Genomic DNA, 12,180 nt, shown 5'->3' with positions numbered 1-12,180 from the left:
TTTCTAAACATGCTTAACTAACTAAAAACACTAACATAACTTAGAATCAAATCAATTTAACGTCATTCTCTCTCCATACCCATTCCAATCAGCCATGAATTCATCATGAAAACATGTAATTTAACCATGAAAAATGAGGAGAAATGCATGGGAAAGGTAGATCACAAGTCAAAATCAAAAAATTTTACCTTTTGTCACTTGTTTCCTTAAATTTTCACTAATTTTCTCTTGAATTTCTCTACCTAAGGTTTATTCTTTCTTGGTTTCTCTTCTCTTCTGGTTTGGTTGACCACTATGGGAGAAATGGGCTGATTTTTATGCCTTTTTATAAAGAAACAATAGAATAATAAAAGCATGACACATGACATTTTCTTATTGGTTCAAATTTTAAATATTTGACTTTTAATTCTTTAATTCTTCACCACACATTTCTCATGTTTATCCATTTCTATGATGAATAAAATCTCTTGGTCTTGACAAGTGTCGGGGGTGAAAATTTACCTATTTGCCTCCGGGTGGCAAAATTACCATTTCGCCCTTATACTCCAAATTATACCAAAATTAAAATTTTTCACTTCTAAACCTCAAATCATACTCCAATACTCAAATCATACTCCAATAAGTCAAATGGGGCCAAAAAAATCTTTTCTAAAATTCTCATTTTGTCCCCAGGTGACAAATGACCATTTTGCTCCTAGATAGTGAAAATTTTGGTTTGACTCCAAATTGATCCTCAAACTCCGAATTATCATTTTGAGTCATCCTTGGACTGTGAAACTCTTAATTTCACCTTAAAATACCTATTTTAATTAGTTCGAGGTATAAATTGACTTACTTGTACTTCTAAGCACAATACTGACTTTTAAATATTCTTCCAAGACTGTTCAAATATACAATCACTCTATCAGTCTCATGTGTAACATGATAGATAATTTAGGGCTGGGCTTGACAAGAAGAGTATTACTCTCAAACCATCCTAGCAAATCCCAAAGTTGGTGAAGCTTGAATTTCTTTAGCTATTCCAGGCATGTTCATACGCTAGCTCCTTGTAAAAGGATGTGCTGCTCTTAGCATTATCAACTCCATGCCCCCACAATTTCATGAAGCAAATTGTACTCGTATTGGATAAATGCAAGTGTTTTTTTTTTTTTTTTGCTTTTACACCTGATAAGGAATATAAGGATTTTATTTCTTATGATGGATTGTTGTTTCAATTTCTAATATATATATTAATAGCTTATAGATTAACGCAATTGTTTGCCAAGTACACTAGATATATATATTTATATTTTCTTTACAATTTACGTATTATGTCTACTTGCCTCCACCAATTTTCTTCGAACTTTCCTTTTTTTTTCAAATGTATTTGAAACTAGCTAATTAAATCTTTCTTATACTTAATTATGAAATAAGTAGAGATATATGAGGAAAAGCAATTAGAGGTAGAAAAGGATTTGATAAGAAAATTTAAAGAGTTAGATTCCTACTAGGAAAATAATTTCTGAAATCTAAAAATACGAGAGAATAGTTCTATAGAAATTCACAATCAATTCTCAAAGGCTCTCCTTAATTCTCAAAGGTTCTTCTTTAAATTTTGAACAAGTAAGTTTTCCTTATATCAATATTGTGTTTGTTTCTTTCTCTTTTTTTTTTCGTTTTTTTATGTATATGTTTAAGGGTGCTTTTGCATTTAGAATAGCTCTAGATGCTTTTTTACTTAGAACGTCCAAACCACTTAGAATAGTTTGCCCCCTATAGGAAAATTTTATTATTAAAAATTTCATGCATAGTGGGAACATTTAAATGAATGACAAACCTTGAGATTTAAGGATTTTATAAAATTCTCTAGAGAGATTGGTTGTGTAAAAACTCACAATGAACTTCTAAGGCTTTTTCCCTAATTTTTTTTAGCATATATATATGGATTATAGACTATAAAGATAATTACATATAAAGAAAGATTGCATAGAAAATGAACACCTTCAATGTTTGGAAAGACTTGGAAGTTAGAATGAATATTAACTTGTTATTTTATTTTATTTTATTTTATTATAAAAGGAGTATTTATTTATTTATTATTGCCTATTCTCTTTGAGGATTTTTTTTTTGTTTAGTGAATTATATACATATATATTTTTTCGTTTTGTTTAGCATAAAGGAATAATCAAACAAATATGATGCACAAATAAGAACAAATAAACAAACACGGGATATTAGTGCATAAGTGGGAATGGTAATGTATGAGTACTTATCTGGTTGTTTTTGTGTCATTTGTGCTTGTAAGAATTTTATTGCTTCTTCTTATGGCCAAAACTCATTTTACCTTGAAAGTTCGCTATGGTGACCTTGGTAGGGCTGATCTGAGGAAGAAAAAGAATAATACTGCTGCAACCTCTTTTTCTAAGAAAATGCGAGTAGGGAGAACTAGTGAAGTACCTCTTGTGGCAGAAATTTGAGATGATAGGATCATCAGGGAAAGAGGAGAAGATTGCTTTTGGGAAGCAGTGCGTGCAAAACAGGTAGATAGGCATCTATGTGCATCTACTAGCTATCATTGGGATCGTATTTGTAATGAAGCCACTCCAGATAGAAGGTGTTCCATCCCAAGAACGTCAGTACTGAAGTTCAAATTTGAACATGGTGAATTCCCTCTTTCAGTCACTAAATTTGGATATAATTCATTATAGGTCCAAGGTTGGGATGAATGGGTAGAGAAAGTCTTAAAGAATTCCACTTAAGTGACTACTGTCAACAATGTTAGAGTCCTTGACGTTGTAAGAGTTACCACAAAACTCCACATTCGCAAGGAATCTAGAATTGAAGTATGGCATGCTATTCTTGCACAGTGGAGTACCTTTTCACATACCATGGTTACTACTTGGGAAGAGTTTACTTTTACCCTTGAAGATGTGCGCATTCTTTTGGAACTTCCTTGTGTTGGTAGAGACAACTTTCGTTCCATTATACTTTCTAAAGAGGAAGAAAAAGTCAAGGAGTTCTTTATCGACTTGTTTAAAAGCCAAGTTAAGGCTTCCAAAATGGCATGTTTTTCCAACTAGGTAGGACTCTTTTATAAGAAGTTTAACCTTAAAGTTGAAAGTAGTCTTCTTAAGTATCCAAATCACATTCATGAGTTAGTAGCTTTGTTGATTATGCGGATGGCTCTGTATGTCTTCCCAAGTTGTCCAGATGATGGAATCTCCTCTTCAGTTATTCCTTATACAATCAAAATTGCTAAGGGTACGAGCTTTCCTCTTGCTCCATTATATTTGGGATCCTTGTATAGGAGGTTAGACTTGTATCATTTGAAGACTGCTGAATCAGTTGGCCACTACAGAGTCTTGACTTATTTGGATGTTTCTTTTATTCTAATGTGTTTATGGGAGAGATTTCGTAGTTGTGCCCCCACTTATAATGTGTATCAGCTTCCCGTGTCTTCTTTTACAAATACAGCTTTAAGAGATACTTATAGAGCTTGGGCATGGCATGACCAAATTTCCAGGGATAACATTCTTAAGGTGTTGGATGAGGCGGATCAATTTATCACAAGGCCTTATGTAAGATCAAACCATGATTTTGGTGATCTAACTATTTATTATGATAGATGACCATTTGAGACTGGGAAACTGAGCTCACGCTGATTGAAATTCATAATGTGGGTTCATTCTTGCCAACTACTTTCCATGATTGAGATGACTAGTTCAGGTGTTGATAAGGATTCATTATTTGTCGAAGTATATTCTCCTTATAGAGTGACGCGCCAATTTGGATATGATCAGCCAGCTCCACCTAAACACCCTTTTCTTGAAAACTTCTCCTATTGCACTTTTGTATTCTTTATTGGTATGCTCAATTGTACTATGGATAAATTCAAAAATTATGTTGTCCCAGCCTTTGACAAAATAGGTGCCTATATGTCACAATCCAATTTTGGGGCTATGATTGGCGCAAGGGCCCAATGGGCATAGCCCACTAAGCCCAAGCAAGCCTCTTTTTGTAGTCCTGTACATTATTTCATCCATTACACCTAAAGTCATATTTCATAATTCTTAACTATAATTACTTTAATAGTGTGCTTTGACAATCATATGCTTGCATTCATATTAACCTAAAAAAAAATTGTCACTCATTGCTAGCTCATAATGGTAATCATCAATCCAAATATACATATATTGTTCATAACATGAACCTTAGTGATTTACAGCACATGTGAGTATACATAAGCAAAAGACTCTTGATTACCTGTGGAGTGACTCTGGGTACGGGTACGACTACTGAATGCCATGGTACCTACCAAAAGGCGAATACAAGTGAACACCTCAATCTAGGTCCCAACTGCCTTTGAATCTGAAAACATGAAGTTAAAAAGAGTGAGTATAAACCTAGTGAGTGAATATAGGAAGGGAACAAGCAACTATACGAGAAGTTTTGGAAAACATGATACACTTATGTTGAAAACAATGCAATTTAGCTTAATTTCCTTTTTAAAACCCCTCAATTCAAACTTTGATTATTTAATCCCTTAATGTTGAAGGATCTATGATCAACCATGAAGTTGAAAAGAGTGAAAACTACAGCAGAATCCAAGTAAGGCAAGCACGGCAGAAGGAATCTCGCTACAGCGAGAATGAAATTTCGCTGCAGCGAAATTCAGGGTAAAAGTTTTGAACCACCACCCGAGAGTTTTTCGCTGCAGCGGGAATGTAATTTCACTACAACGAAAACCAGGGCTGGCATTTTACCCTAACCACCCAGAGTTTCTCGCTGTAGCGAGAATGAATTTCGTTGCAGCGAAAAATAGGGCCATAAAATTAAAAGAATTCTTGTCACAATAAAATCCATTTTTACTGCAATGAAAATCAATTGGAAAGCATTTGTCAGATTTTAACATTCAATATTCAATACAATCACAATATATTTTCCATAACTTCTCTATATATATAACATATATAAACATATATACAATTACCGGCATCACCTCAACTCTCCCCCATCTCATGTGCACTCTCACACCGTACATAGCTAGGTCATCATGTGCACTCCCACACTGCACATTACAATATCATCATCAGCATCATGTGCTTTCCTACACCGCACATGGCATATATCATCAGCGTGTGCACTCCCACACCGCACACTACTAGCACCGTCATGTGCACTCCCACACCGCATACGCATGGTTATAATTATCACACAACATTATCGTTCAAGGCATAACATACATATCAACATAATATAGAAACACATGAATTCATCACATTACACATTTCACATCATAAAAACATTTTATCAATGGCTTATTCCCATGCATATTTAGAGAAAAGTTCAATAAAATATTTCAAGTGACTCAACCAAATACATGTGCATTTATCCCAAAACATTTTAATGCAAGTTCACTCACTTGTCTTTGCTGATTCTTTAATTGACTCCAACTTCCACTAATGCTCCAAGTGGAGATGTGGGGTCTCGTTGGGACCTTGATGGTTTTATAGTTGAATTCCTTTCAAGAGTTTTCAAGCTATTATGAAAAATATATATATCTCTCTAAAATGTTCGACTAGTGAGAGAAAGTATTGAGGAAAGACTTTTGAGGGTTCTTGAGGTGTAGAAGTGAAAGAGTATGAAAAATCCTATGACAAGGTACATATAAAAACATAAGATTTGGGGTTACCATGAGAAAATCATGGAGGTTTCAAGGGAAGCTTCCATGGGAGATGAAAAACGTGAAATTGAGAAGAGAAATGGGAAGAATAAGAAGAAGCTGTTGGAAGTGAGGAGAAACTGCTTGAGAATTAGATATTTATGCTTAAAGTTGACTAAAGTTTCACTTATTTACAAAAATACCATTGCATAGTTGACTTTACCTTCTTCTTTCCTTTGGTTTAGACTTTTTACTCTTTTAACACTGAGAAAAGGTCCACAATAGATCGAGGGTACTCGAGTTCATGAAAACTTAAAATTTAGACCCGAGACCTAAAATGACCATTTTACCCCTATTATGAAAATGATCATTATTTCAAATTTCTTCATTTATTTCATTATTATATACCTTATTCATTTATTTCTTAGACCTACTTAGACCTTAATAATATTTGAAAAACCCACTTCTAGGAGCTCACAAAGAAAAATGACAAGATTACTCCTAATCTACGTCATCGTGTCTACCTCCGCTACACGTCTATGAAGGTCGAGGTTTCACATTCATCCTCAATAAAAATATTATTATTCAATTGTTATTTCTTCACGTGCAGAATATTTTTCTCTAAACTATTCCTTTCATCTTTCATCACTTTTAAACATTCTAATTAATCTTACTTGGCATCCGATAAGCTTTATTAGCCACCATATCAAAGTACGGGGTATTACACTATACTGCTGGTTAGTATGCTTACTGGGGAGATTGTCTTCAAGAATGGACTTCATTTGTCGTACTTGATCCTAAGGTGCAATTGCATGTTCCTTCCATCAGTAATAATGACGTGTCACTTCGTTTGATTCGCTCTAAGAGGAACAAAACCCCTTGTTAGGTAAGCTTGTTTCTTGCTCTTCTTTTATCTCCTTTTTCTCTTTATTCTCATGTAACTATTTGAACTCTCTTTTTTGTTTTTTTTTTTTAAGGAAAAATCAATTCCAAGTGTAGAAGTGGAAGGACAAGGTATCATAGAGTCTGAGAGTGAGGAAGAATCATGTGACCACATGAATAACCATGAGTCTAGTGATGAGTCAATTAAGGATAGGTTTCCCAAACATGAACATCAGAGTTTGGGATGAGAGGTAGATTGTAATGCTATACAAGGAGGTCCGATAGATATGACCGATTTCATGCCCTCTACTATATAAGTGTTGGTGGAGATAAGGTGAATGACATGACAGGAGTCAGTGATGGTGATGTGGATGCTACTACTAGAGTTGGTAGTGATGATGTGAATATTGCTACTGGAGTTGGTGATGACGATGTGGGTGTTGCAACTAGAATTGATGGTGATTATGTGAATGCCATTAACCAAAATGATCAGAGTGCTTTTGGGTTTGGCTTTGGAACATTTCAACATAACAATGCAAATATCATTGTTGGGGGAATCTTTGGAGTTACTCGCAGTATTCAGAACAACTTTGGAATCGATGCTACTCTTGGTGCTACTCACAACATTTCTTCTTTTGAGGGTGTTCTGAATGTTAGGCGCGATGCTTATTCTCTTGGGGGTGTTCTGAATACTATTTGCAATGGTTCCTCTTCTAGGGGTGTTCTAGATTCTACTCGTAATTCTTCCTTTTCTCTTAGAGGTATTTAGAATAACTCAAATATCATTTGTTTAAATATTGTTATGCTTCCTTTTTTTTACTACTCACTGTATGCCATCTTTTTTTTTCTTGAGTGGTAGAACGTAGAAATTATGCTTATGACACTCATTTGGAAGACTATCATGGCATTCCAGTCATGCCACAACACTTGCAGCTATTGGAGCATGTCTATAAAGTTGATGGTGAATTTTGGCATTTTAAACACAAATTCTTGAATAAAGGCATCATGGATAGCTTGGGTACTGCTTTAGAGATTTCTTCTTCCCCATGAGTAGACATTTCTCTTGAAGAATTACAAAAGATGGTGGGTCTTATGGGAGATGTTCTTGTGAGACCTTGACCTTTATAGACTTGTAAAGGGAAGTACACGCGATATCCTTGATTAGGGGTACTTTCGTTATTTTCTTAGTAAGCCCATAAAAGTAAGATTTTTTAACGATATTATGGCCTAAGTAGGCCTAAGGTATAAATGGATGGTGAAATTAGGGGTAAAATGGAAAGGAAACTAAAATTTTGATGATTTTCACGATATGGGCAAAATGGTCATTTTTCACCTCAAGTTAAAATTTTAAGTTTTTATGAATCCGAGCATGTCTAGACCATTATGGACCTTGTCCTAGTGTCAAAAGAGCAAAAAGATTGCATAAAAGATTGGAGGAGAATAAGCTAATTTGTGGAAAGGCAATTTGGTAATTTTAAGGGAATAGATAAGATTGGCTATAAATATCTTTCTTCCAGCAGCTTATTCTCCCATTTTCCAGCAGCTTGTCTTCTTCTTCTTCTTCTCTTTCACATTACTTCCAACCTCCATGGAAGCTTGATATGGAGCTTGCATAATTTTCTCTCTCTAGCTCTAGTTTTCATACCTTTGAGCCATTTTGACTAGAACTCTTGTATTCTTTCACTCTCTCACTTCAAAACCCTTGATAAATCTTATTTTCATACTTTCTCTTACTAGTTGGGCATTCTAGAGAGAGAAAGAGAGAATTACCCCATTGATTTGGAAGCCATTGAAAGATAATTTGACTACAAAGTAGCCCTAAGGTGAGTGATGAACTAAGCTTGAATTTTAGCTGTGAATAATGGCTAGTAATTGGGATTATGAGATGTTTTATTATTGAGTATGTTTATTTATTTTATAGTGATTAAGATAGTGAACATAGATAGCCATTTAAAGTGGCAATTGAAAGCTAGCTAAGAGATAGCTTTTAGGGTTTATAGTATGTAAATTGACCTATTGCTGATGCTAATGTGATTTTAGGTTCTAACGAAGCCCCATCACCCCAATTGGATCATTAAGGGAATTAAAGTTAGCTAAAGGCTCTACAATCAACCGGTGAGTGAACTGCATTCAAAACTTGTTTTAGGGATATAATGTATTTGTCAAACATTTGAATGGATTATCTAGCTTTTCATAAAAACAAGTGCCTTGGGAACAAACTTTTGATAAGTTGTCTCCATGTTGTGACATGTGACTATTATTGATTCATGCACTACCACATTGTGCTGATATATATATTATATATATATGAATATGAATATATTGTTGTGTAATGACATTGACTCGGCTATGTGCGAGTAGGGAGTGCGCATAAGCCGAGGATGACCCGATTCTGTGCGAGTAGGGAGTGCGCATAACCCGGTGATGACCCAGCCATGTGCGAGTAGGGAGTGCGCATGAGCTAGTGATGATGATGATGGGATGGTGTGCATGATGAGGATGGGTATATGTATATATATATATATATACGTATGTAAATATGTGTGTTATATGAAATTAATGAGTAATGGTATATGGTTGTAATGCATGTGAAACTTGACTTGTTAAACTTTGAAAAATTGTTATGCGTTTCATGTTGGTTTGGACATTTTAACATGGTGGTTTTCTTTAGGAAGAAGGGTAAATTTTTCATTGGTGCCTTGTTTCTTGCTGCAGCGAGAATCATTTTTGCTGCAGCGAGAAACTCTCGGGGTTTGGAGGGGTAGACTGTCGAAAACTAGCTGCAGCGAGAATGCATTTTCGCTACAGCGAGAATGACACTGTAGCTTCTCGCTACAGCGAAATTCATTCTCGCTGCAGTGAGAAACTTTCTATTTCTGGGTTTTAATTTCACTGCAGCGAGAAACTTTCTGTTTCTGGGTCACAATTTCGCTGCAGCGAGATTAAATCTCGCTGCAGTGAAAAACTTTCTATTTTGTCTCTTATCTTCTCCAATTGCTACCGTATTTTTCACTTCTTTGCTACCATATCTGAGCATGGACTTCCAACATTAAGGACTAAATGAGTTAAGTTTAAAATGAGGAGGTTTAGTGAGAAACCCTCGGCCAGTTGAGAAACCATCGTTCGGCTAATAACTTAATCCCAACGTCGCTGCAGCGAAAATTCATTGCCATATTTGACTTGCTTGCATATCATTGAAGCTTTCATTCTTCAAATGGTAAAACCTGACCCTATAAACACATGTCATGACATACATGCACTGAGTAGCATGTTATTATGCTAGGAAAGTTCCTAAGAATAGACAAACTCGGTATTGTACCTAACGGTACACTTGAGTTGATTTAACCTCGAACTAGTTTAAATAGGAATCGTAGGATGAAATTTAATATTTTACAGTCCATGAATGACTAAAAATGATTGTTCGGAGTTCGAGGGTTCATTTGGGGAAAAATTGAAAATTTTGATGTTTAGGGCCAAAATCGTCATTTTGCCACCTAAGATAATAATTTGATTATGGAGTGAAATTGTTTACCAAGATTAACTATTTGGAGTATAATTTAATGATAGGAAGTGAAAATTTTCAATTCTGGCAATTTTCGAAACATAGGGGCAAACGGTAATTTTGTCGCCTCTGGGTAAAAATCGTAATTTTCACCACCCAAAACTTGTCAAAATCATAGGATTTATTTATTTTTGGTATGAATAACTATGGTATTCTAAGTGGTGAAAAATTGAAGTTTAAAATACGAAATTTTAAAAACGAGCCAATGAGAAAGTGACACATGGCACTTTTTAATGATTTAATATTTTTTTAAAGGAAAGTCAACCCATTTAAACCCCACATCAGGTGATAGCCGGCCATAAGGAGAGAACAAGAGAGAAAATAGAGAGGAAAGGAAGAAAAGAGAAAAACCAAAGGAAAACTAGAAAATTCAAAGGGAAAATCGCGTTTTTCGTCCGTTTACTCGTCTAACGGTAAGATTTTTCGACTTTAGCTTGATTTCTACCTTTCTTATGCCTTTGTTTCCATTTAACATGCTTGAGGAGAGAGATCAAAAAGTGATACCAAGGGCTGGCCGAATTTCAAGGGGGAGGAATTTGAAATTCTTATGTTTTGTTTTTTAGTTAAATTGATAGTTGTAGTTAGTTAAATGTGTATAGAAATCAAATTTGGGCAAGAAAGCATGAAATTTGCACAATAGCCACCCTTGGCCAATTCTTCAATGATGAAGAACTGATTTTTATTCTAAGAGAAATGAAGAGAAAATGATGAAAAATAGTTAAATGTGATAGAAAAACAAAGTGGAAAATTAACAGACTAAATGTCCCATTTTTGACCGAATTTTCCAAGGAGAAAAGTGAGCTGATTTTGGTAATTTTAGAGGATTATTGGTTGATATTTAATGGTTAGAAATGTTGGAGAGAAAATGAGACAATTTATAGTTAAAATAGAGCGCGTTAGCAATTTATCGGGTAAAGTGCCAAAAATAGGTTAATACCGCGTTTAAGCCGTTTTAGGCTATTGCATTTCATACCATGCATTAGTATAGGATTGAAGTCAATTATATAGTGATTTAGCATCAATGTGGTAAGTTGTGAAAATTTTGCAATGTGTCTAGGAGGAGAGCCTTTCGATAAAGGCAAGGAAGTCATACTCGATAAACAGTGATCGAGGCACTTAGAAAGCATTTAATTTGTACAAACGGTGAGTAAACCTATTATTATTGTAAATTATCTAGAGTTTATTTTTAAATGCTCTTCATGGATTTTATGAAACGAAAATGAGATTAAAATGGGATTTTTGATGTTTTAGAAATAAATGTGACAAATAAATATATTGTCTTGATTTTCTGAAATAAGAAACTTTTGATTATAAAATTGAGTAATTGGAGGCTGTCAATTGTCTTGAAAAATATATTTTCCTATGAATGGCTTATGATATATGAGTATATGTGGCTATATTTTATAATTGCATTGAGAATTTATATAAGCTGTCTTTTACTATGCAGGCTAAGTAAATAAATAAAATCCACGTTATATTGTCGAAATTTTATTAAAATTGGTGGGTTTAGTCACTGCAGTGACGGGTTTTCATGGACTGCCTATTAAAGGGGCACGGTAAACCCGGTTATATAGTTACTCCAGTTGTAGAGGCGATGAGGGTAACTCCCGGGGTAGTGTTGGAGCTCACTTCACGTCGAACCCCCACGTGAATGTGTAACTCGGCCAACGCCAAGAAACGGCTTGTTTTCAAAACTGACATGTGTTTAACATGTAAATATCTTAACAACCTTGGCGGACTCGGTTAGATGCCTCGGCCAAGGTATCCTCGAGGACTAGTTTTGGCTTGAGCCCTGTTTTTAATAAAAGTTATAAGCCTTAACAACTGTTTTGGTAAATTACAAATATTTTATGGTTTAAGAAATAAATTGAAAATCTTATGAAATGGTTTGTAATTTGTTGTTTAAACTTGCCTCCATGTTACTCGCCTTTAGATATTTATGATAATGTCTGTTTACTCATTGGGATTGCAAAATCTCACCCACCTCCTTTCCAAATATTTCAGGCCTGTGGTAGCTTGTAGATACCCGATTTTTTCGAGGATTCCAGTTGACCCTTCTATCACACAAACAGTAGGTTACTATCACCAACACTTG

Source organism: Theobroma cacao, chromosome 8, assembly GCF_000208745.1.
Source record: "Theobroma cacao cultivar B97-61/B2 chromosome 8, Criollo_cocoa_genome_V2, whole genome shotgun sequence".
In the NCBI taxonomy this organism is placed as follows: Eukaryota; Viridiplantae; Streptophyta; class Magnoliopsida; order Malvales; family Malvaceae; genus Theobroma; species Theobroma cacao.
Note: the sequence above shows the minus strand (reverse complement) of the source record.